This window comes from Lagenorhynchus albirostris, chromosome 16 (genome assembly GCF_949774975.1).
Source record: "Lagenorhynchus albirostris chromosome 16, mLagAlb1.1, whole genome shotgun sequence".
Taxonomy (NCBI): domain Eukaryota; kingdom Metazoa; phylum Chordata; class Mammalia; order Artiodactyla; family Delphinidae; genus Lagenorhynchus; species Lagenorhynchus albirostris.
The window spans coordinates 40,670,589-40,697,933 of NC_083110.1; the positions used below are offsets into that span (position 1 = coordinate 40,670,589).

The 27,345-nt window shown below is 39.9% G+C and overlaps 2 pseudogenes; both read left to right on the forward strand.

Annotated features, from left to right (window-relative positions):
- Positions 1-1,877: 1,877 nt before the first annotated feature.
- On the forward strand, positions 1,878-17,635 carry LOC132506923 (dual specificity protein phosphatase 18-like; annotated as a pseudogene).
- A 433-nt stretch (positions 17,636-18,068) lies between these two features.
- On the forward strand, positions 18,069-24,781 carry LOC132506924 (large ribosomal subunit protein mL45-like; annotated as a pseudogene).
- The last annotated feature ends 2,564 nt before the right edge of the window (positions 24,782-27,345 follow it).

Here is a 27,345-nt window from a genome sequence, read left to right on the forward strand (position 1 = left end):
AACACTGTGAATGTACTTAATATCATGGAATTGTACACTTAAAATGGTTAAGATAGTAGATTTTAGCACAGTTAAAAAAAAGGACTACAGACACAAAAAATAATAGTGAAGATTAACAAAACCAAAGCTGGTAGACCTTTGGCAAGGCCAATCCAAAAAAATAGGAAGAAATAACAGAATTATAAAGGAAAAATAACTGTGGATACAATAAAGATTTTAAAAACAATAATAACCTTATTTGGATTCTGGTTTGAAAAAGCCACCTGTTAAAATGTATTTGTGAAGCAAGTGGTGGTAACTGAAGACTGAGTGGTATTGAAAACTATCAATAAATTATTGTGAATTCTGCTGAATGTGTTATTGATGTAGTGGTTATATATATATATATATATATATATATATATATATACTTTTATTTTTTTGTTTGCGGTACGCGGGCCTCTCACTGTTGTGGCCTCTCCCGTTGCAGAGCACAGGCTCTGGACGCGCAGGCTCAGCGGCCATGGCTCACGGGCCCAGCCGCTCCGCGGCATGTGGGATCCTCCCAGACCGGGGCATAAACCCGTGTCCCCCGCATCGACAGGCGGACTCTCAACCACTGCGCCACCAGGGAAGCCCGGTTATATGTATTTTTAAAAAGGTCTAATATTTAGTGATAAAAGCTAACATTTAAGGAGAAATTTTTATGATGTCTGGGATATGCTTGAAAATAATCCAGAAAAAAAAATTGGTGGGAAGTATATGGAATGGTAGTGTCAGAGTGTTGGAAACTGTGGAAGCTGGTGATGGATACATGGAGTTATATTATTTTTTCTGCTTTTGTATTAATTTGAAACTTTCTAAAATAAAATATAAATAAAATAAAACAATAATAAAAATTAGGAACAACTAAAAACATTGCATATTTCTGTGCTTTTGTGGTACCTTCCCCCACCTCCCTGAAGACAAAGACCAAGGGAGGCAGAGAGAGTTTATTCATATTCAGAATGTTAACATTCAATTTCATGCTTAAAATAATTGTTTCTTTGGGTGAAACTCCATGGGCAAATATTTCAAACTGCATTTTAAGGGAAAATATGTTTAGTTTTCACCAACCATTTTCATTTCTATGAGATTTCCCTGGCTCTGTGCATCAACTGGAGATGGAAAAGATACTTGAGTGAAAGAGGCTGTTGAAAATTAGATGGTAAATTTCAACAAACAATTCTTTTGTGGAAAACAGAAAGAACAGGATGATATTCTCTAAAATGTTTGAAATGCCTTAGCTGGTAGCATTATCTTAACCATGACTAGAAAAATAAATCAACTTTATTCTAACCCTTCCCACACCACTTCTGAATAGGAATGTGCTTAGTGCTTGCCTCTGAAGGAGGTAAGTCTCCACTGGTCCCTGTGGATGGCTGGATAACGGTCCCCAAGCATATCCAGGTTTTAATCTCTGGAACATGGAGCAAAAGGGATTTTGTAGATGTGTTTAAGGATTTTGAGATGGAAGATTATGGACCTAAAAGTCCACAGGTGTCTTTATAAGAGGAAGGCAGAGGGAGATTTTATGATAGAGGAGGAAGTGATGTGAAAACAGAGCAGAGATTTGACACTGAGGCAGAAGATGATGTGGCGATGGAAGCAGAGAAAGATGTGAAGATACTATTCTGCTGCCTTCGAAGATGGAGAAAGGGGTCATGAACCAAGAAATGCAGCTCTAGAAGCTGGAAAAGGAAAGAATGGAGTCTTACATAGAGCCTCTGGAGGGAGCGAGGCCCTGCTTAAAAACACATTGAAACCGATTTTGGATTTCTGTTCTTTTAAGCCACCAAATTTGTGGTAATTTGTTAGGGCAGGCATAGGAATCTAATCTAACTCTTCCTCTTATGAGAATGACTGGGGAAGTGAACCGGAGGGCCTGGCACGTGGGGTATGCATCAGAAGTGCATGAAGGTAAGTATCCTGGTTTGGCTGATTATTTTGCAGGAACAGATTGTACAACTGAATGAGAGGTGTGTTATGGTGGTTCTCACCTTAACCACAGAGGCTGTTGGCAGGTTGCATTTTGTTATTCTGCCTGCTTCTCTGTTCTCCGAATCCCCTGGTTCTGAAAGCAAGATTTAGGGATTAGAGGTACGGATGAGGACTTCACTCTAAGGCTGGTAAAAGCAACATTAGAGTAGATATCCTGGACTGTGCCCACCTACCAATAAGGAACTTGGGAGAAGATTTTAAACTTTTTGTACCCTGTAAAATGGGTTAAAATGACATACCTTGCCTACATCATAGTGTCTTTGAAGGCTCAAATGAAACGGAAGGGCCTTTTCCAATGTAAAAGAACAGCCCTTCCCCCTAAAGTCCCTAGATGGTGCTGAATGAGGCAGGCACGTGTTGGTGAGCTGCAGTGGCCCAGAGCAGCGTGTTGGAGGCAGAGTGGGCTGAGAAGGTTGTCCACGTTGTGGGGAGGTGGGGGTGGCTCAGCCTGGGGTGTTTGAATGGGTAGAGGCGTGTGATTGCACCAGTGTAGGAGTGGTGAAGTTGGTACTGAGAGATTGGTGACATGTAAGGGGATTGATCCGTATATTAAAGTTACTGTCACTCAAACCTGTTAAGGTATAAATATTTTCATTGTCCCAGAAAGTTGCCTTCTGCTCCTTCCTAGTCAATTCCTGTCACCACCCACCAGAGGCAACCAGTGTTCTGATGTTTTCTACCATAAATTAATTTTGCTCATTTTATTAAAAAAATTCATATAAGTTTATAAAATATAAATTATGAGCTCTTTTAGGTCTTCTTTCATTCAGCATACTCCTTTTGGTATTCATCCATTTGTTGCATGTATCACTGTTTTGTTCTTTTTTATTCCATTCCATTGTGTATTATAGTATTCCATTGTGTGATTACACCATAATTTGTTCATCCATTTTTCTGTTGATGGACATTTAGTTTCCTTTTTATCTCATTTGAATGAAGTTGCTAAGGATAAAATTTGAATAACATTCTTGTTTATTTGGGTAGATACTAAAGACTAGAATTGCTGGGTCATAAATAAGAGGTATAGTTTTATAGGAAACTGCCAGACCATTTTTCTTTTCTTTCTTTTCTTTTCTTTTTTTTTGGCCATGCCAGGCAGCTTGTGGGATCTTAGTTCCCCAATCAGGGATCGAATCCATGCCCCCTGCAGTGGAAGTGCAGAGTCCTAACCACTGGACTGCCAGGGAACTCCCCCTAGACCATTTTTCAAAGTTTGATTTTTCTGGTGACTAATGATGTTGAACATGTTTTCATTGGGTTGTCTTTTATTTTTGTTTGTAAGACATTTTTTATATACCCAAGATAACAGTTATCTGATATACGCTCTTGAATCTTTTCTCATATTCTGTGGTTTGCCTATTCATTTTCTTTAATTGTATCTTTAGATGAGTAGAATTTTTAAATTTTGATAAATTCCAAATTTTCAATTATTTTTCTCTTACACTTATTTCTTCCTGTGTCCTGTCTAAGAAATACTGAGCTATCTTCAAGTCACAGTGATATTCCATGATTTCTGTTTCTTATGTTTCTTATCCTTGCCAGTCTGCATGCCATTCTCCCTTCCTTCCTTTCTTTTTCTTTTGCCTTATTATCCCTTATTAGGGCCTCCAGCACCATGTTGAATAACAGTGAGTGAGAACATCCGTGCTTGTTCCTGGATTTAGGAAGAAAAGTTTTCCCTCTTTCACTATCAAATATTATGTTAACTGTTGGTTTGTCATAGATTTCCTTATGAGGTTGTGGTAGGTCCCTTTATTCCTAGTTTTCTGAGAATTTTTATTATGAATGAGTACTGACTTTATCAAGTGCTTTTTCTGTGTCTAATAAGATCATATAGCTTTTCTTCTTTATTCTATAAATATTAATTACATTGCTTTTCAAAAGTAGCTGGAAATATATACTGCACAATTCAGTTTACAATTCAATGGTTTTTATTATATTCACAATGTTGTGCAAACATTACCACTGTCTAATTCTGGAACATTTTCATCATCCCAAGTAGAAACTCTGTACACATTAGGCAGTCATTCCCCAGTTCTCCTTCCCTCCAAGCCCCTGGCAGCTACTAGTCTACTTTCTGTCTCTATAGATTTGCCTATTCTGAACAGTTCATGTAAATGGAATCATGTAATATGTGATCTTTTGTGTCTGGTTTCTTTAACTTAGCATACTTTAAAGGTTCACTCATGTTGTAGCATGTATTAGTACTTAATTCCTTTTCATAGTCAAATAATATTTCATTGCATATACCACATTTTCTTTTTAAATGCATTCACTGTTGATGTCTATTTTGAATTGTTTCCACATTTTGGCTATTATAAATGCTTCTCTTATGAGCATTCATATACAAGCTTTTGTGTGAACTTATGTTTTTATCTCTCTTGGATACCTAGGACTGGAATTGCTGGGTTATACAGTAACTGTATGATCAAGTTTTTGAGGAAATGGCGAACTTTTTCATACTGGCTACACCATTTTACATTCCCACCAGCAATGTTCTTTTGGTGATTGCTCTAGAGTTTGCAGTATAATCTAAGTCCACTTTTTTTTTTTGGCTTTTGTTTCTGTTTTTTTGGCCACACTATGTGGCTTGTGGGATTTTAACTCCCTGACCAGGGATTGAACCTGGGCCCTTGGCAGTGAGAGCATGGAGTCCTAACCACTGGACCACCAGGGGATCCCCTAAGTCAACTTTCAAATAACATTACTTTTAACATTTCTTGCAAGGCAGTTCTGTTGGCAACAACTTCCCTCAGGTTTTGTTTGTCTGAGAAAGTCCTAATTTCTCTTTTCACTTTTGAAGGATAATTTCAGCAGATACAGAATTCTGTGGATTTTTTTCTTTCAACACTTTAAATGTTTAATTCCACTCTCTTCTTGCTTGGATAGTTCCTGGAGAGAAGTCTGATATAATTCATATTCTTGATTCTCTATAGGTAAGGTGATTTTTTTTCCCCATTTGGTTTCTTTCAAGATTTTCTCCTTGTCTTTCATTTTCCATGGTTTGAATATGATATACTTAAATGTAGATTTTGGGGGTATTAATCCTGCTTGGTGTTCTGTGATTCCTGGATCTGTAGTTTGGTATCTGTCATTAATTTTGGAAAATTCTCAGCCATAGTTAATTCAAATAGTTCTTCTGCTCCATCTCTCTTTCTTTTCCTTCTTCCCAGTATGTATATGCTACACCTTTTGTAATTGACCCATAGTTCTTAGACATTCTGTTCCACATTAAAATATTTTTTCTCTTTTCATTTAAGTTTGGGAATTTCTACTGGTATTTCTTTAAGTTCACCGACTCTTTCCTCAGCTGTGTCTAGTCTACTGTTGATACCATGGAAGGCATTCTTAATTTCTGTTACAGTGGTTTTGGTTTCTAGCCTTTTGTTTTAATTCTTTCTTATTCATCTTTCTAATTACATTACCCATCTGTTCATGCATGTTGTCCACTTTTTCCATTAGAGCCCTTAGCTTATTAATCATAGTTACTTAAAATTTCTGGTCCAATAATTCCAGAATCTCTACCATATCTGAGTCAGGTTCTGACACCTGCTTTGTCTCTTCAGACTGAGTTTTTTTCTTGCCTTTTAACATGCTTTGTACTTTTTTTTGAAAGCTTGACATGATGTATTGGGTAATAGGAACTGAGGTAAACATAAGTTTAGTGTGAGATTTTATGTTTTATCTGGATAGGAGTTAGGCTATGTTTAATGTTTCCTATAGCTGTGCATGGCAGAGGTTCAGTTTCCTCTAGTATCCTTGGTTTTGTCTTCCCTACGGTTTTTGGGTTTCCCTAGAAACCCTTTCTTAAATTGAGTCTCTGCCTTGTACCTCCCTCAGTGGTAATCCACTGTTATTATACTGGAGCCTTGTTAATGTGGTAGTAAGGTACAGGGGAGGGAAACCATTCTATAATCTTATGATTAAATCTTAGTATTTTAGTGGGCCTGAATCCCTGAAGTATGACCATCAGGAAAGTTTCTTAGCTCTTTTTTTTCTGCTCTTAGGTGAGACAGGAAGGCTAGAGGGGATCGGAGCTGTCTAACTGCCCTTCTGATAGGTCAGATCAGGTTCTGGTAAAATAGCTTTCCTTGAGGGCTACCCTTTGTTATGGAGAACAGAATGCTCCAGGCTTATTTCAAAATGGTTACTTCTTCCCCCTCCCTTCACTCCCTGCCCCCACCCACCTGGGAGCAGAGGCTATTTTTCTCAAGTCTTCACTGGGAAAACCTGGTGGGGTGCCTACATGTAAAACTCACAGCAGTGTAGGAGTCCCCCCTAAGACTGTATCTTTAGGGTTCTTTTTTTAACTCTCAAGCGAGTTCATACTCAGTCTCCAGCAATTTCAATTACTGTTTAAGTGTTTCTTTCACTTTATAACTTTATAGCTCCAGTGGATTTTGATTGTGGTGAACTGTGATCCTCTGTTTTCACATGTCTTGCCAGTTTTCAGGGCAGTGATCTGCCCTGTGACCTCAGTTCTCTGATGGATCCTAGAAGAGATGTTGATTTTTAATTCATTCAGCTTTTTTTCTTTTAGAAGAACTGGAGAGATGACTTTCAAGCTCTTTATATATTGGAGCTAAAATCAGAAATTCAGTCCATTGATTTTTGAAAGTCAAATCAACTTTGTATTCCTGGGAAAAAATATCACTTGGTCATGGTTTATTATTATTTTTTAGTATTTCTAGATTCAATTTACTAGTATTTTGCTCAGGACTTCTGTGGTCATGATGCGTATTAGTCTGTAGCTTTCTTGTAAATGTTCTTTACAGGTTTTTGTAATCAAAACTTGGGGTACATTTCTTCCTGCCCTATTTCCTAAAAGGGTTTATGTAAGATTGGTATTATTATTTTTTAATGTCTGGTACAACTCACCTATGGAGTTCTTTATTCCTCTATTACCTCTTTCTGGCCTTCTTTGGGTGAATTCATATTTTATTATTATATTTTATTTCATGTATTGACTTTTAGCTATACATTTTTGAATATTTTATGGGGTGCTCTATCCCAGAGTTTACAATGTGATCTAAGTTATTGCAGTCTACCTTTAAATAATATTATCCTACCTTATGAAGAGTATAAGAACCTTAAAAGCCTCCCCCCACCCATTTGTTTTTGTTGTCTTATATTTAACTTCCAGATATGTGATAATTTTCATAATACTTTGTTGATATTTTTAAAAGCAATTTATTTAAAAAAATTAAAAATACACACATATACACACACACTTGGCTGTGGCCTTTACATTTTCCTTCAGATTTAAGGTTATATCTGGTTATAATTTCTTTTTAACCTGAAAGAACTTTTAGCACTTCTTGTAGTACAGAAGACTAATTCTTGCTGCTGTAGTCACTCCGAAAATGTCTTTATTTCACCTTCTTTTTTTTTTTGGTACGCGGGCCTCTCACTGTTGTGGCCTCTCCCGTTGCAGAGCACAGGCTCCGGACGCACAGGCTCAGCGGCCATGGCTCACAGGCCTAGCTGCTCTGCGGCATGTGGGATCCTTCTGGACCGGGGCACAACCCCGTGTCCCCTGCATTGGCAGGCAGACTCTCAACCACTGCGCCACCGGGGAAGCTGCACCTTCTTTTTTTTTTTTTTTTTTTTCCGCACCTTCTTTTTAAAGGATATTTTCTCCTGATATAGAATTCTAGGCTGAGTGTTTTTGTTGATTTGTCACTTTAAAGATGTTGCGTTGCCCTATGTTCTTCCTTGTTTCAGGTAACATGTTGGTTGTTATTTATATGGATTTTACCCTGTATATAATGTCTTCTTCTCCTCCTCTTCCTCCTCTTACCCCCCTTATCATCCTTCCTCCCCTTCCTCTTCTTCTTCTTCTTCTTCCTCCCTTCTGCTTAAAAGCAGAAAATCTAATTTTAAAATTTACTACTTATCTTTGTCTTTTATTGTGTTTGAAAAGGTGTGATGTTTGTGTTTATCCTGCCTTGGGGATCCTGGAGCTTAAAAGTTCTGTAGATTGATACTTTTCATCAATTTTGGAAAGTTTTCAATTATGATCTTTTCAAATATATCTTTAAATGTTATTTTGTCATATATATGAAGCTAGTATATTTTTAGGTCATTTGATATTACAACCAAAGGGAATTGAAACAAAAATTGGTATACAGAAATGGGATGTTGTTTTAATAAACACCTGAAATACATAGCATTATTTTTAGGGCTAGTTGATGGTGGGAGTTTGAAAAAATGGTGAAGAAACTATTACAGGAGACTGAAAAAATGGTAACCCATTTGGTGAAATGGTCACTTGTGGTTTCTTGGAAGACAGAAAATGTACTTAAACAAACTTTGGATTTGGGCAAGGAGATCTCCCAGTGAAAATTTGAAAACATCAGCTGCTTCTCTTTAGCTGCATATAAGGTAGTACAAGAAAGGAAGAACTCAAAAGAACTGGCCATTTGCAAGCAGAATTTATCGGAAAAATTGAGAGCCCAGGACTTAATGAATTGGAACATAAAATTGTTTCTCTTCTCCAGCTTCTATAGTCAGTAACAGATTCACAGAGTAAGGTAAAGTCTGGGCTGGGGTAAAGGTCAAACTTGGGGTGCTGCTAGTAAGTGATGGTTTCAGAGTAAAGTCCAAGTCAAAGAAGGGGCTATATGATTTTTTGTTGACTTCTGAAAGAATGAGGATGAAATCTAATATGTGCTCTCTGTTGCACACAAGTGTTTGTAGGAATCTTAAGGTCAAGATCCACAACAGTCTGATACAGCAGTTCTTTCAAAGTCTAGGGATAGTGAGACAAATAGAACAATTGTTCTCAAAGAATGGCTTTGGGCACAGGGAGTAAAATGAATGAAATACACTGGAAACCAACAAAAGTTTTGAGAAGACTGAAGGAGCAGAAGTGCCATCTGCCTGGTCTAGTAGGGAATGAGCAGTACAAAATGTTGAAAGGCTTCTGAGCCCTTAATGTTTTGTATCCAGAAGGCAGGCTAAAATTTTTTCTCAAAGAACATATTTTCTATTGAGCTCTTTAGAAGTGACCAAAGAGGATGATGGAAAGGAAGGACATCCTAGAAAGTGAAGCCAAGATCCATGAATAAAGTGAACTGGGGAGTTACTTTTGGGAAATATAACCAGGGTCAAATCAAGGACTATTTACGACTCCTAAAGTGGAGGGACCTGGAAACATTTTCCCAGCAGACTTTCAGACTTGCTAGGTACCAGTAACTGTTATTTGCCTTTCATTTTCCTCCTCCTTGAATTGGAATGTTTATTGTGATTATCCTGTCCTTGTTCCACCATTGTATGCTGTGTGTTTTTGAGGCAGCTATATTGCCTTCTTCATTCATACGTTTCTGGATCAGGAGGACTTGCATGAACATCTATTATAAGTTATTCAAACCTGATGTTGTGTTAGATAAAACTTTTGGGGGTCTTGGGATGGTGGACCCCCACCATCCCAGGTGGGGGATAGGAGGAGCATGAGTAATTCTTGCCTAATGGTGGATTTGTGGTAGATTAAATAGTGACTCCAATCCTTCACTCCTCTTTGTCATGTAAATTTGCAGTACCCTTCTGCTCTGACTCTGGGCTTTGTCATGTGACTTTCTTTGACAATAAATGTTGAAATGCCAGAGTGCCACTTCTGAGCTTAGCCCTTTAAAGATTTTGCTTAATGCACTTTCACTCTTATTTCTGCCATCACCATGAGAAGGTCATGCCCAGGTTAGTTCTGTGGTCCCATGAGAAGGATGAAGTCACATGGTGCAGAGCCAACCTAAAAACACATGTATGAGTGAGTGGTCCAGCCAAGATCAGCTACGTTTAGCCTAGATCAGCAGAACCCCTCAGAAGTGTGAAAAATATTTGCTGTATGTCATTAAGACTTTGTAGTTGATTGACATACAGCAATTTTGTAGCAATAGCCAGCCAATAAAAGAAGTTTCCTGAAAGATTATAGCAGTCTTTTTGTAAATTCTGAGAAACTAACCAATTGTAATTCTCCAGGCATATAATATAATATAATTACATATATATGTGTGTGTATATATATATATAAAATTACATATATACATACATATATGTGTGTGTGTGTGTATGTGTGTGTGTATATAAAATATATCATCTAGTGTAACTCACTTTATAGACAATAAAACAGTACAGTGACCTGTAAAGACTGGTAAGGGACAACCAAACTACTTATGCACTTGGAAGTATGTTTAGGCAGTGGTTTGGATTTGAACATAGCAGCTTTCCCTCTGGTTATCCAGGATATGGATGCAACATAGATTTGTAGTAGTTTTTTTTCTTTACTGAATTTAACTCTTTTATTATTTTCATGGACACTGGATAGTGTTTTCTTTCTAAACTGTTCAACAACCCATTATCTGGGGTGTTGTCTGCTTACTAGGTCAGATCAGAAATGTTGTTGTACTCAGTTTGCTCATGGTATGGAACATGAGGTGCTCTGACTGGTCCCACCTCACCTGTTCAGTCAGATAAGATGTCCTGAGAACTGTTGACCTTCTGGCGTGGGTCCACTGTCCTGGTCTCCTTCTGCCATCTTTGTCAAAGATCAGGTTAAGGGTATGCATTGTAGTTTTCTAGGTCCTTTATAAGGGTGGCTTCCAAACTCTCTGAGCAGAGGCAAATGACTAAGCTGTGTGTAAAACAAGAATCACAAATATTGACAAAATAGGTAGTTTTTCTTTTCCCAACAAATTCTGTTTTATTTTCTGCCGAGAATATAATATTAAGGAATCACTGGCTCTTACCCACACTGGTTTTTCACCCATTAGCTGGTGACTTCTCTTTCCTTGAATAATTTATACATCAGAATATTGGGGACCACATTCATGGTTCACTCATGGTTAAGCTTCATAGGCATGACCTCAAGATTATTACCTTGGTGGCCAATTGACCTGCCCCCTCTTTTTAAACCAAGATGATGTGAAATGCCAACACTACATGAAAACATTTACTTTCTTATTTGGGCAGAGAGACTGGCTTAAATTTTTTCATGAATAGAATAATTACAGGGCAGCAAACATGCAAAAATTCATGTGATATTAGATAGAATAAGATGTAAGACTGAAGAATTCCTCATGTTTTTGTTTCCTCCATTTCCCATAACTTGTGAGAATAGACCATCCTAAACCAGTGGCATCATCATCTCCTACTGAGTGTTTTTCATGTCTAGTTGTTCCCAGATGAAGGAAGCCTCATCATACAGCAATGGCCATGGCCTCAGTAGGCTGAAGCAGATTGTCCAAAGGCTCCCAGAAACATTGCTGCTCCATGGTATCATTATAATCCAATTTAGTTTAACAAGCATTTCTTATTCACTGTTTGAGTCCAATACTTGGCTAGTGTAGGATGAACAATAGTAGCCATGACATAATTTAATAGTCAGGAATAATGTTTAATGGTGTTATAAAGGAAGTATCTTTTTTTTGTGTGTGTACACTTAGGGAATTTGTTTTCAGTTGGAATCCAATTGGAATGTGACTGCCTGCTAAAGTACAGACATGCCAAAGAACACAAGAGAGTGGTGTTGAGTTTAAAGAACTGCAGCCTCAGAGAGACAAACATATGCCATTCCTATACTAGTAAATAAAGTGAGCAGGTCACATTTAAAGGTAATGATGAAGGAAGAAAAACTATTTGTAAAGATTCTAAAGAGAACTTTATGTATTTGTAGTTTCAAAGACTCAGAAGAACTACTGGGAACCTGAAATAAGAAAATGGCCTCCCCACATCTAAAATCATTGGAAAAGACTAGGGAAACACAGAGAATGACAAGTAGGATAATGAGAACATGGGGACAAAAAATGCTTGGACTGGACCTGAGCAGACACACAGGTCACATAGAGCATTATTGGATCCATAATGGGGAGGCACTTGAAACTGATGTTGTCATTGTCATTGTCATCACCATCATAATCATCATCACATTGACTTATTCAGTACTTACTGTGACTCAGGCTCTGTGTTAAGTGATTTATGTGTTTGTTTACGAAATTTTCCAAAGAACTCTATGAGATAGGTCTTCTTATGTTGATGTTATAGATGAGGACCTGGAGAGGTTAACTACTTTGCCCAAGATTACATAACTGGTATGTAGTGGAGCCATTACTCAACTAAATTGTTCTGCTTTGAGATCTTAATCATCATAGTACATGGACTTACCCATTAAATACTGTATACATGATTTCCATTTCACCATTTGGACTTATCCTTCCCCAAAAATCTTTTGTCATCTTCTGTTTCAGAGTTAAATATGCCATCCAGATACATTTATGTATAGATACCCATAACGAATGGACACTTTCTACCCATTGCCCTAAGAATTCTGGTAACCAGAGTTGATACAAACAGCATTTTTTATAGAATGGTCTGTTTGTAAGTCTTAGTTCTTTCTGGACATGCTGCTATTATAGTCTTTACTACAATAATTTGAAGCCTTTTTCCATTCACAAAAGAAACTATTAAGGCAAGCATGTAAAGTCAACCACAAAAGCATCTCTTCTGTTGAAGTAGTAGAAAATGTCTTTTAAGATGAGAATACATTGAAAACCTTCAGCACTTTCTTTTTACTGTTTCTTTTTTACCTGGTTTGAATCATCATTACAGTGTTCCGGTTTCTCTGGAAAGAACTGCCTTGTGTTAAACCATCTTGAGAGCAGGGTTCTTCAGAAATGACAGCCTGCCAGACTGTTCTGTTCTGTGTAGAATGCTGTTGCTAGCTTTTTTATCATCATTTTCTTTTAGAGATTTCTTTCCTCCTCTGAATAAAAAACAGTGAATTCTTTCTATTGGTTTTGCTGGCATGATTGTATTTTGAGTATGGGTTTGAATGTGTAATTTAAATACCATTTTATTAGAGTGACTATGTTTGGGTCTTCATGTTGGAACTAGCGGTGCCTGTCTGATAATCTAGGTCTTCTTGTTATTCCCCTCCCCCTTCTTTTTATGTAATCCTGCATATTTTGGGCATAAAGCATCAAAAATATTCTTTTCACAGCATATTTTCCCTTTTGAATTTTGCCTTCCACTGAAGGCAAAATTTGTAAAAATGATGAAGTTGGCTTTTTCTTTCTTTTTAAACTTTGTTCAACTTTTTTCACCTAGAATTCATCTTGTAGAAACATCTAGGTATCACTGCTTTTCCCTCAGGTAACATTCAGAGTAGTCTTCATTATCTTGAGGGATAAGGAAGAGAAATAAAAAGGGATATGTATATCAGTGGAATTTGAGATCATTATGAACAATTGTTACCTCTGGGTGAAGCTTATTGTAGCTTTCCCAAAAACAGGAGTTAAGTTTGTCCCATTTAACACCAACGAATCTATAATATTCTATACTGCTTTACATGCAGAGGTATATATGTACATGAATTTTATTTTTATATTTTATTTAAAAATATTTACTTATTTGGCTGGACTGGGTCTTAGTTGCAGCACACGGGATCTTTAGTTGTGGCACACGGGATCTTTAGTTGTGGCATGTGGGCTCTTAGTTGCTGCACGCAGGATCTATTTCCCTGACCAGGTATCGAACCTGGGCCCCCCGCACTGGGAGTACAGAGTCTTAACCACTGGACCACCAGGGAAGTCCCCAATTTTTTTTTTGGAGTACACTTTTGATAATTTGTTCATAGCATCTGCTCTTTTCCCAGAGTTGTCTTTCTCTCTAGAAGACAGTTCTGCCCACCTAAGGGTAATAGTAGGAGTATTATTTGAGGAAAAACTTATTGTGCTGCTCTAGCCAAAATCATGTAACTTTGAGAATTTGACAAAATTCGAGACATTTGTCAAAAGGATACAGAAACTTCACTGAGACAAAGTCCTTATAGATATTTCATACAAATTGTGACTCAGGACTGCTATGCCATCAGTTACCAAGGCAGCTACTTTCCCCATCTCTCCCTCTCACTCTTTCTTGGACCACACGCTCTCAGGTGCCTCTTTCTTTATGTTGCTCCAATCTCTTTTTCTGCAGATTGTTACCATCTATTTGCACATCTGTCTCCACCAAAATGGTGCGCTAAGTCAGAGTCACATGTCCCTTTAGTTCAATTACATTCTACCCACTGAGTACAGTTGTATACCTCTTAGTTTAGATTCTTGAGAAAGTATTTTAATTGGGTGCTGGCTAGACAATGAATTGCCTGGTCTTGAATCCTGTGTCTAGTATTGATCCAATCAATCATAGTGATCCTACAATGGGTAACATGTATGCTTCAGACTGCTTCAGGGTTGAGAACAGGGCAGGTAAGGTATATAAGAGGTAATAGGAGCTGTGACTGGCTCAGGAGTTAAGTGGTTTTGAGAAAACCTATTTTTTTTAATAGACCAAGTCACCCTTCTTATTTTTTTGTTTTTTTTTGTTTTAATATTTTATTTTATTTATTTGGCTGTGCTGTGTCTTAATTGCGGCAGTTGGGGTCTTGGTTGCAGCATGTGGACTCTCAGTTGCGGCATGCATGTGGGATCTAGTTCCCTGACCAGGGATGGAACCTGGGCCCCCTGCATTGGGGGCACGGAGTCTTAACCACTAGACCACCAGGGAAGTCCCTCCCTTCTTGTTTAATTTATAAATAAAGTCAGCAGTGGGTATTAAGAAAAATACCTCATCATGTCTTTAATCTACTTTGACTCACTGGCATTTTAGGCCCTTTCCGTTTTATTAAAAGCCATTGTCAAGGACTCCAATTGCTTTCTCCCAATTGTATTCTTGGCTTTCTTTCTGCCTGGCTCCTGGCTCTAACCTTTTCTCTCATATAGATACCACTGCAATCCCTTTGGCTAGAAGGCAGATCTGTTGGCTTTTCTGGACCCTTGGCATTTCCCAGCATTGCCCTTGACTCTTTCCTCTTCTAGTGCCTTAGGGAGGTTATCCTGCTTTAACTCAGGGTTTTAGACCCAAACTCTAGTATTAGATTATTTGGTGAGTATTTGGATCTCCTTGGAGGTGTTGTTTGAATGTTTAGATTACTTATGTGATTCTTCAATTTCTTTCTAAGAAGACTAGATTTACTGGCAGAGAAATTAGTTTCTTATAGCTTTTTTGGTTATGTCTCAAAAATAGATATATTATTTTCCAAAACATGGATGACAACTAAATTAACATTTAGGCAGGATGCAAATAGGACTATTACGGTGAGAAATCTAGGTCAGCAAGAGTCATCTTGTTGGAAGGGCATCCTAACCAAGAGGACAGTTTTCAGGCTAAAGATATTAGTTAATTGCACTCATAAATTTCTTATGTTCAAATTTCTGACATTTTATCTTGGCTATACTTGAGGTCTGTATTAGACTTTTATTTGAGGTGCAGAGAACTCACTCTCTTCAAAATTATACTGCAGGCTTCTTGATAAATTCACCATTGGTCTTTCTACCCAACGAGGATTTAATAATAAATCTGAGTCTCTTGATGGCAATATCAAAGCACAGACGCTCTTCCTCTCCTGCATGAGATCTATGCCCTGACACAGGATGTTGTGTCACATCCTAATCCCAGGACACTGAGCTGTTTCTTGGTTTGTACAGCAGCCTGAATACATCACTTTATCAGCCTTCAGAGTCAGAGTTATGATCCTAATTGCTTATGGAAGTTTCAGCATTCAGCCATCGTGCACAAAATGACTTGAACTGGAGTCAGAGGGCAAAGTTTGGGGACTGATGTGAGCAATGATGAGGTATCCTCTACATTCCTCAAGTTGTCTTTTTCTACCTGTGCTCAAGGAACTTGCTAGAACGTGGTGGGTATGAGGATAAATACATAGTTAAGCTGGTGAGCCATTTGGCCTCTTGGGAGCTCCATTTCCTCAGTAAAATTAAACTGTTGGGTGGGATTGGCAGTTCCTAGTACAGGCAGTGGATTGGTTGCTTGGGTGTGCTGTGATTGGTTGCAAAATGTGTCATAGGTTGTTTGTTACAGATTACATTGAAAATAATGAGGTTTGGGAAATACTTTTTTAAAAAAAAGAGTGAATTCAAGGCTGTTTCTATAAGATTGTCCCTCTCGTTTGCTTGCGTTAAGGTACACTTTCATGAGTAAAAGACTACAGAGGTGTATTGGTTTCCCAGGGCTGCTGTAACAAAATATCACAAACTGGGTGGCTTAAAACAACAGAAATTTATTCTCTCACAGTTCTGGAGGCCAGAAGTCCAAAATCAAGGTGTTGGCAGGGTCAGTGTCCCTCCAGAGCCTGTAAGCTACAGTCTGGTGAATCATGAATCCTAAATAACTGTCAGTAACAGCAACAGCCAGTGGGGAACTCTCCAGTTACTTGAGAAAAAGTAGCCAATGTGAGTATTTGCTTTTATGGAGACACAGATGTGTCTTGGAAAATCAGTAAAATACTCTAGGTAGTTGAGGACATTATTTTCTCGTGCTTCTGGATTGTTTTTTGAGAGTCTTTCATTTGGCTTTTGGGGCCCAGCTCTCAGAGCTGTTTAGATGACCTTACTGAGATGACCCAGGTAACCGGTGTCTGTCCCATCCTAAAGTTTTCCAGAGAGGGCTTTTTTCTTAAAGAGCCATTCCAATGCTAAGTGCTCCCATTCTCAATAGTTTTTGTTCTGGATTTAATATCTAATACAGGAGACTAAATGGGGTTTCTTCTCTTTGTGCTTAGAAGAGATAGTAAACTGCATTCCAAACTCCTTAAGAAATTTGGAGGAATCACCTAATTATTTATAATGCTCAACAAAATTCAATGCAGACTTCTCGACAGGGGTAGCCGTGAGGCCTGTCGCGATCGTGGATGGGTAACCAGGTGGGCCGGGGCCCAAACAGTGCCGGGTCAGGGAGGCAGAGGCCGGGCTTTCTCCGAAGACCAGGCAGGGCCCGTTCAGGCCTGCCATGGAAACCAGAGCAATGCCGGACCAGCGGGAATTGTGGCTCCCACGTCGCGACCTGTCTTTTCTCTCCCGGACCCTTTCCCCGAGATTTCTTAGTGTGGCTGCTCCCTAAAGGAGCCCACCTGCCGACGGTTGAGAGTTTTCAGTGGACTCAGCCCGGGAGAAAGATGCAGCCCTTGCTCCTTGCTGGCCGCCGCCCCTCCGCCTTGGTGACCGCACCCGGGGTGCCCTCCTGGTTCGGTTCCGGCAGCCCTCGGCCAGGGGCCTCTCACAGAACACCAGCAGCCTGTACACCAGCAACGGTGTGGCCGCCAGCAACAAGCCCAGGCTGTCCTGCAACCAGATCACCGCGGTCATCAACGTCTCGGTGGAGGTAGAGAACACCTTATACCAGGACACCCAGTAGCTGCAGGTGCTTGTGGCTGATGCACCCATCTTGTGCCTCTGCGACTTCCTGGGCCCCATTGCTGAGGGCACCCACGATCCAGAGATGAAGCAGGGCCGCCCTCTGCTGTGCAGAGTCGCCGTTTCTGCTCCAGCGCTCGGCCGCCCTCAGCTCTGCTGCCTCGCGAAGGACCAGGCCTGGCCCTGCCAGACACCCATGGTGGGACTAGGCCGCGCCTGCACTCATCCTGCCCAACAACGGTTTTGGGGAGCAGTTTGTCCACTAGGAGTTCCAGCTGTTTGGCAAGAACACTGCACACACCGTCAACTCCCCGATGGACGTGATCCCTAACGTCTATGAGAAAGAGGTTGGTTTGATGGCAGCCAAACAGTGAGCCATCCTGGTGAGCCCCTGCCCCAGGGGTCGGAGGTGCGGGTCTGCAGTTGATCCTACACCAAGATCTGAACTTGAATATTCTACTTTAGTTGATACAGAAAATCTGATGATGGCTCTTATAAGGCCAAGAAAAAAGGGAGGGTGACTGCAGTTTTTAACCTTATAATCCGTAACTTTGAAGAATAAAACTCCCTAAATATAAGATGGTGAAAATAAGTTTCCTACCCTGTGAGTGCCAGGGCACGACTACTGGGGCCAGGCCAGGGAGGAGGTGAGGCAGGTGGTACCCATTCAGATGGACCTGCCAGCAGTGCTCAGTGCAAGTGGCAGGCCTGGAGTCTAACAGCCCTCCCCCCGTCCCACTTCTCAGGAGCAAGTCAGCCAGAATCCCACTTCATTCTTTGGAGTGCAGAGCCAGGGCCTTAGGCATCATGGCTCCTGTACCTCTCACAGTAAGTGCCAATTTGCTAGATAAGTGATCAAGTGGTGCTCTGGGAGCCCTGGGAGCCTCAGGCCACCCTTCCCCCGACCTTCAACCATAGCAGTCTAACTCTGGGTTTATAGATTGGACTGAAGCATAAGATAGTTTTTGAAGAAAGCATTTTATTACATAAAATTTAAAAATAATTTTTGAGTGCTGTTCCAGATGGCAAGGTGTCAAGGTGCCTGTGGTGACTTCCCAGCAGCCTTTGATGAAAGGTGGCATTAGTCCCTTTCTCTGGGGGTGAGTGCTGAGAGAGCAGGCTTGATGTCAGGCCTCAAGGTTTTCCCTTGGCTTGGAAGGTTGGAGGTGTGGGCTGGGACCTGGTGCTGTCATCACGTGACCTGTAGCTTCTCAGAGGTTCGGTTTCCTTATCAGTCTCCACAGTGACAGCCCTTCTCTCCCAGAGTTGTGAGGATTAAAGGACTGCGAGCAGTGTGACTGGCACAGGGTACTTGCTTAGAGTAAAGGTTTAGTATTAATAGTACTTAGTATTTTAGTATTAGTATTTTAGGTTTAGTATTAATAGTACTTAGTATTAATGCTACTCTCAGGCCCTGCTGGTCCTTGGTCCGTGCCTTCATTCTCATAACAGCATTTCCCCCATCTATGCACAGCCCTTTATTGTTTGCAAAGTGGTGTTCCCCAAAATCATCCATCCTGTGGGGGGAGGGGGAAGTTTAAGTTCCTTTCAGACGGTATGTCAGGGCAAGCCTAGATTTAGCAGCCTTTTCAGAATCCCATTGTATATCCAAAGGTTGTGAAGCAAGGAGCATGATTCTAGCTATTCCTCAAACATCTTGTTTAGAATCATTGACCATTTAAACCAATGCTTCAGTCTGGCTAACCACCAAGCTGTACAGGGGCACTTGCCCAAGGGACAATAGAGTTGGCCCTACCACTAGGCCCTGGAATGTGGGATTGTTTAAACTCCTCAGGTACCTAACCATGTGGCTTGGGACCAACTATGCTAAATGAAAGTTCTGCAGACAATATATGAAATAAAGCAAAGCACAACTGCTCTGACTGATGCAGAGCTGTGGGTCTGGAGCCCAGTGGAGGCTGAACATTCTTTCTCTTCAAATGTGCCCCTGCCTCACAAAGAAGTGCCCAGGGATGAAACCGGGGAGAGAGATGAATGAAAAATCACTGCTCTGGACTGATCTTGTTTTACAGATGGAAAAACAGTCCCACAGAATATCAGGGCTGATGTGGCAGAGCCCCCCAAAGCAGCCTCCTCTGGCAGAAACTCAGATGGAAAATGTAAAGTACTTTTTAAGAAAAATTTATTTGGATATATAACCAAATCTTATTTTCGTTTGAAAAAATTCCAAGTTAACATACCATAAAATTAAAATTTTTTTGGATGTACAAGTTCTAAAGGTTTGACACATGTAAGGTTTTATATAACCATCACCAATCAGAACACAGAGCACTTCCCTTACTCCTAAATATTCTCTCATGCTTCCGCTCTGTAGTCAAGCCCTCACACCACCCCAACCTCTGGCAAACAGTGATCTGTTTTCCATCCCTGTGGAGTTGCCTTTTCTAAGGTGTCACATAAATGTAGTCATGCATGATTTGACCTCTGGAGGCTGGCTTCTTTCCCTGGGCATGATGTCTTGGAGATTCATCCATGATGTTGCTTTTTGGTGGTGTTCCATGGTATGGACATACCGGTTTGTTTTACATTCACCAGGTGAAAGATATGGGTTTTTTCCATTTTTCCGGTGATTGTGAATAAAGCTTCTATGAACATTTATGTAAAAAAAATTCAGTGCATATCAGCATTTATTTGCAACAGATATATGGCCGGTCATTTCTAAATGGAAGTAAGAATGCTGAAAAAAATTTTGAGAATAGTATATTAGGCGCAAGTATCACAATTTCTAATCTGTAGTAGCTAGGTCTGATATCCCATTAATAGGGCTGGATTCATGGGCATGTGACTTATACAGTCTCACAAGACCCGTGTGTAGAAGGGCTCTCACTTGGTTTAATGCTCTGCTGGAACTATCTTGAGATTTTGCACTGGGCCCCACAAATTATGTAGTCAGATTAATAATCATAATCAATGGTAAAATTTCAAATCTCCTACTCTTTTCAAGGTCTCTTGGATGTTTACATCTCACAGTTTTGTTGTCTCATCACTTTTGTGATGACATAAATATTTTCAAGGTGCATAGTTGATAGTTTGTAAACACTAGCAAACTTTTTATTTGGGCCAGTTCAGGGATAAGATGACAAAGATGTTCTGTGAAACTTGGAGTTGGCCAGGCTTTTAACTTGCTGTGACCTAAGGAAATATTTTAGTTTGATCTACTTTTTCTTTTTTCTTTGGTATACATTGGCACCTCAGGCATTAGCTGGAAGTGAATTAAATGGCCCAGAAGCTGTAATTCTGCAGCCAGCAAGATATTAGAATAGAATTGATTATCTGGAGGTGTTTGCATATGGAAGCAGCCCTCCTACCTATTCATTTCCATTTTAACCTAAGAGGTATGTGGGAAGCTTGTTAACACCCTTAGAGGGTTTGGTCCCTCTACCTGTGTGACGTCTGAACCAGGCATGAATACTTAAAATCCATAAAAGAGAAATCATAAATAAAAGCAAACTTTGACAGAGGAGAAAAATGCTTCCAAAAATATTAGAAACTCCATCTTTAGGTAGTATCAAATAAAAAACAAATCCAGACTTAGGTAAGGAGGGACTTTATTTGAAAAGACTATTGCAGTTGAGAGAGGGGGGGTGACTATTACAGTAAGAGGAAAGGAACTACTGCAACAGAAGACTCTGACCATAATAATATCTACAAATGTTGCCAAGGCCAGGCAGAAAGGGGTTTCTTTTAAAGGAAGGAGTAAACAAGGTTAGAAAGATCTGAGTGTGGGGAGTGGGGTGAGCAGGGGATTGATTGGTCAGTTCAGCAGAAAATGTCTTTTTTTCTGTGGTCAGCTGATTCTCAGCAGAGGCTGTTAAGGGGTTTTGTTCTGTGTCCCAGTGCTTGCTTAAGCTCAAGGGTGGCCCACAGTTCAGGGTCCTGGGGGAAGGAGAGAAGCCTGATGAAAGTTTGGTCAAGTCACATTAGTGTCCAGATTGTTCACTGGGGACAAACAGTTCAACCAATATTTTATAAGACAAAGAATGGAAATTTCAAGGGTCTGTGTCTGGCCTTGTCATAGATAAACAGTGGGGTCATCCGTGGGTTTTATTGGGTTGGCCAAAAGTTTTCTTCAGGTTTTTCTGTAACATCTTATATATAAGTTACATGTGAAAGGGTGATTCTTTGCAATAAGTTGTTTTCTGAAAGACGAAAGGATGTACTGATCATCCCTGTTTTCCAGGAATACAGGACTCAGGTAAAGTTCTACATTTTCAGCAGCTAATGCAGTTCACTCCATATGTTACATTAGACTTCAGCTCTAACCCTGTGCTCTATTTGAGAGGCTGTCTCAGATATTTTTGTTTTGTTTTATATTACCCCTTAATTTAAAAAAATGCCTCTGGAATTACTTGGTAGAAGTAAAAATTTTGCATGGGGCAGGACTTGTACCTTCTATTGCTGTCACAAACAATCTGTGTTGTCCTTCAACACAAGTTCCTAATACTACCTGCAAGATTTAAGATGTCACCAAAATATTTTTGTAATTGGAAACTGCTATAATTCAGAATTTGCAATAACCTCACAGTGCTCTGAAACTTGGATAAAGCTCCTTTCTAAAGCCAGCACAGAGTCAACCTTCCTTTCTTTCCTCTTTTCAGTTTTTTTCCTTTCCCTTCTCTCCCTCTAACTAATATCATTTTTTATGTTGGGAAGCACTATAGATGAATTATATTCTCTATAAAGGGTTACTATATCCAGACTTCCCGATTTCAATTAACACTAAAATGATATAGAGCATAACTTACTATTGCTTGATTCAGAAAGCAACTTAAGGAAATTTTTGAGTCATTAGAACTATAATCATGAACTATTGATTGCTATTGAGAGAACACGGTCTTAGGGCCAGACACACAGACCTATATTTGACTGTCAGTCCTCCCACTTATTGCCTATATAAATCCTTGAGAATGTCACTAAAACTTTCTGAGTGCTTTTCCACGTCTGCAAAATGCAGGCAGTAAGATGTGCTAATGGCATAGTTGTGAGGATTAAACAGAATGAATTTGCATGTGCAAAAGAACGCCAAGACTAGGTACTGAGCACATGTGAGTAGCCTTCTGTAATTTACTGAATGCTAGTACTTGCAGCAAACTAGACCAGCCACTCTAGGGTCCAACTTTTGAGGAGCTTACAATCTGATTGGGCAATCATATAGATGTAAGATGTGTAAATGCATATCAATTGACATTTTCAGAAAACTCACCTAGGACTTTGCAAACTTTTATTACCGTTTGAAATTTATCTTGTAATTCGATCCTGGTGCTCAATCACAATTTAATTTTAGATGGCTCCTTTTATCACCATCCCTCTGCGTTGGGCACATGGCCCCCTTGGCATCAAAGTTTTACTGATGGAAAAACTATGCCCCTCCCCGCCTTGCACTATATTAGTAGTCATTTCTGCGGTTTCGTTGTGTGCAAGGTGTAGATCTGGACAGGAATCTTTGTCTTCCAGACCTGTCGTTCTCTCTCTCTACCTGCTGGTTTGCATCTCAGTTGCCCAGCACAGACCAGTTTCACTATGAAGTGGCTGCCAAACACCAAGTCAGCCAAAGAAAACTCCCTGCCTCCCTCCCTCCACGAGTAGGAAATTATGGGTAAAAGAAGAGAAGCATCCATAAAGAAATAAATTGTGTAGCAGAGATCGACGGTTACAAACTTCTTTTGGTGTCTGCCAATAGGGCTGACCATAATTAATCTTTTACAGGTTTCGGAGAAACATTCAGAGGCTCATGGATTTTAAAAATGGAGCACAGAATTACCAACAGAAAGTCTATATAATATAGTTGATGTACAGTGAGCAGGTCACAGAGAGTTGTGAGTAATTAATTTGGTTGGGTACAACCTAACCAAATTAAACCCCCGCACTTTTTAAAACTTCTAATTTGAAATAATTGTAGATTCACAGGAATTTGCAAAAATAATATAGAAAGAGGTCTCATGTATCCTTCACCCAGTTCCTTAAGGGCAACCATAGTATAATATTACAACCAGGCAAATGTCATTTGTAGAATTTACTGAGGTTACACAAAATTTACCAATTGTGTGTGTGTGTGTGTGTGTGTGTGTGTGTGTGTATAGTTCTATGCAATTTCATCACATTTGTAGATTTGTGTAGTCACCACCACAGTCAGGATATAGAACTGTTCCATCAGTCTTGCCTACAATCCCTTTATAGCCATACCTATCCCCTGTCCCCATTCCTAAACCCAATCTGTTCTTCATCTGCATAATTTTGTTATTTTAAAATTAAATGACAAAATGGAATCATACAGTACCTTTTGAGGCTGGCTTATTTTACTTAGCATGCCTTTGAGGTCCATCCAAGTTGTTGCCTGCAACAATGGTTTGCTCTTTTTTTTTTTAATTGCTGAGTGGTATTCCATGGTATTGATATACAAGTTTGTTTAGTCACTAATCCGTTTCTATTTTTTGGCTATCAAAAAAAGCTACTGTCATGTTTAATTTTATGTGTCAATTTGGCTAGGTTATGGTACGCAGTTGGATTCCATATGGAGCTAGCTCCACCCTATGCGCCTTCTCACCTGTCCCAGGCTCTTCACTCTTAGTCCCCATTCCAGAGACCCTTGCATGAAAAAAATGGCAGCCCCCGTGCCGGGGGAGGTTGTCTTGCTTATCCAGACCATTAGAATGGTGGTCTCTGCAGCCAGTCCTGGTGACTCAGTACATAGCTGTAGTTCTAGTGAGAACTAAAAAGCGTTTCATACCCTCTACTTGTGAACCCAAATATGAATCAGAAAAGGAGTTTATAGAATGCCCAGAAAGTGCGACTGGTCATGCCTCTGGAATGTTTGGAGCATCTCACACATCTGACCTGTACAGCTGGTGTCTTCGATGCCTGTGTTCCTCCTGAGGGTGATGCTTTCATGTCATTTCTTTCAAAGGAAGCCTGACACAGAGCACTGAGCAATGGAAGAAGAATGTTGCCTCGCAATTGTCCGTTTGGAAGATAAAAGAATATGATGCTAATTTTAAAACGAAAGACTTCCCTGAAAAAGCTAAGGATATCTTCATGACCGCTCACATTTATCTAAATGACTTAGATCACGACTGGCTTCACACCTTGGTGACTAATCACTGTTTTCTGGATGTGGTCTGGGATCAAACATAAGCCCATCTGCCAGAACTTTGTAGAATCTTTAGAGCCACTCCAGTGGTTCAGATTCACTGCTGAAGTCTGTGAAAGCAGGGCAACAGGTATGGCCAGGTCACTGTCCTCATGCACATCCAGCAGACTCTGACTGTCTATGATCAGTTTGGCTGTTTGATGTATGGACAGGAAGATGTGGCCAATGATGTCCTGGAGTATGTTGTATTTGAAAAGCACCAGATAAATCTCTTTGGGAGCTGGATTATGCAACAGTACCCCCATGGATACTTCCTAAGCAGCCCAACCTTAAGACAGTAATGATCCCTGGCCCCCAGCTGAAACTGTGGGAAGAACCACAAGGAGAAGCCCATAAGCCTCAGCTAACCTGATGGCAAAAATGACTCCTGAGATGAAGCACGGGTGAGGTGGCTGGAAGCAGAGAAGTCTATGAATCGGGGAGATGGGAAGTCATCCATCTCCATGATGCTGTAGAAGGAACTACCTTGGTTCTCTCCCATCCTGCTTAGGTCTTTTTAGCAGTCTCATCCTCAACAACCATGGCTGATGGCTGGGCTCAGGTGGGTGGCTGGTATGCACAGCCATGCACCTCCGTCTTCTCCTCCCCCTTCCCTTCCTCCTTTTCCTCTTCCTCCCCCTCCTCTACCACCACCTCTTCCTCCTTCTACTAATTGCACATCTAGCTTCTGAGTCTAGATGAAAGGCAGTATGTTTCAGAGAATGTCTGATACCAGTTTTCCCCACAGCAGAGGCTGTCAGGAGCAAACTGGCAGAATTTTCTTTCTAATCACAGGGCAGGGACCAGAGTTTGAAATAAAACACTGTCAGGGTGTTGGACAAATTGTGGGTTCTGTACTTCTCCTGGTTCAGGCTAGAAGTAGGCCTGCCTTTAAAATGGCAGAAATGAAAGATAAGCTTCATTGTGAGTGATGTGACTTCCAGGAAATCCAGACATGGGAAAAATAATTAGTGTTTATAAAAGATGGTGTCATTAAGAGGATCTTTTCTCATACATGGACTCACTGAATCATCATTTGTATTTCATAGGGGAATGTAAATCCAAAGAAATCATTTATCCCTCAAAAAACCAAACAGAAAACAAACCCCACTCCCCCTCCCTCCACCAAACACCAGTCTGATATTGCTGTGAAGGTATTTTTCTAGATGCGATTAACATTTACACAGTAGACTTTGAGTAAAGCGGATTTCCCTCCATAATGTGGATGGGCTTCATTCAATCAGTTGAAAGTCTTAAAAGAAAAGTCTTAGATTTCCCCAGGGAGGAAGGAATTCTGCCTCTAGATTTACTGCTTTCAGATTCAAGACTGCAAAATCAACTCTTCACTGGTTCTCCAGCCTAGCTTGGCCTGCTCTGCAAGATTTTGAATTTTCTAGCCCCTCACAACTATGTGAACCAATTTTAAAAATTAATCAGTCAATCTCTCTCTTTCTCTCGCTGTAGGTCTATTTCTGGGTTTTCGGTTCTGTTCCATTGATCTATGTGTCTAGTCCTCTGCCAGATATCACACTCTCTTAATAATTGTAGCTGTGGAGTAAGCCTTGACATTCTAGCCTAAATAGAGTGATTCTTCCAACTTTATTGTTATTTTCCAAAATTGTTTTACCAACTTTAAGTTCTTTGCCTTTCTGCATAAATTTTAAAATAAGCTTGTTTATGCCTACCAAAAAGTCATCATTATAAAAAAGGCTTTATTTAATTCTATTATGAAAGTCATATGTGTTTATCATTGAAAAATTAGAGACTACAGGTAAACATTAAGAAGAAATGCTGTAATGGGCCCCCATAGAAAGGCCATCAAAATGACCAGAAGGCCTGGAGAACTACCCTATGGGTTAGATTAAACTAACATTTCCTGATAGCATCTCATTGTACTAGGTGCTATGCTAAGAATTTAACCAAACATTATCACATTAAACCCTCATTGGAACACTGGAAGAAAATATTATCTGTACTTGATTCTTGAGGAAACTGAGACACACAAAGGTTAAACAAATTGTCTAAAGTCACACATTTAACAAGCAGTAGAGCCACAGTTTTTTTTTTTTTTTTGCGGTACGCGGGCCTCTCACCGCCGCGGCCTCGGCCTCTCCCGTTGCGGAGCACAGGCTCCGTACGCGCAGGCCCAGCGGGCATGGCTCACGGGCCCAGCCGCTCCACGGCATGTGGGATCCTCCCGGACCAGGGCACGAACCCGTGTCCCCTGCATCGGCAGGCAGACCCCCAACCACTGAGCCACCAGGGAAACCCTATAATGTGTATACTTTTAAATTATATTTATTAGAATATGAATATTTATTTCTATTCTTTATTCAGGGTGTGATATATTATCATTTTATAGATTTCTATGTAAACTAGATACTAATCTTTTTTGGTTATGTGGTCGCAAATAACTTCTCCAAATCGAATTTGTTTCTTTACTCTGTTTATAGTGTCTTTTGTTGTGGCGAAGTTTTAAAATTTTAATGTACTCAAATATATCAATTTATTTTTTATGGTTTGAGTTTTGTTGTATTTTATTTAAGAACACTTCTATGCCCTATGGTCAGAAAGGCACCCTTTTATATTTTCTTCTAAAAAATTTTAAAGTTTTTGTTTTTCATATTTAGGTCTAAATTAAATTAAAATCCACTTGTGGCCTGAGGTAGGGATCTAGTTTTATTTATTTTTTTCCATATGTCGACTGAAAATAACTGCACAATGAGAGAACTGTGAGTTCAACTTTATTTGGGGACTTACTGTGGACTGTAGCCTGGGAGACAGCCTCTCAGATAGCTCGGAGGAACTGCTCCAAAGAGGTAGGGGTGAAGGTCAGCGTACATATGATTGTGGTGAAGGGGTACGTGCAATCCAGCATGCATCTGGTAGAGGGTTGCTGCTACTCATGAGGAGCAGATGTCTCCATTAATGATTTTA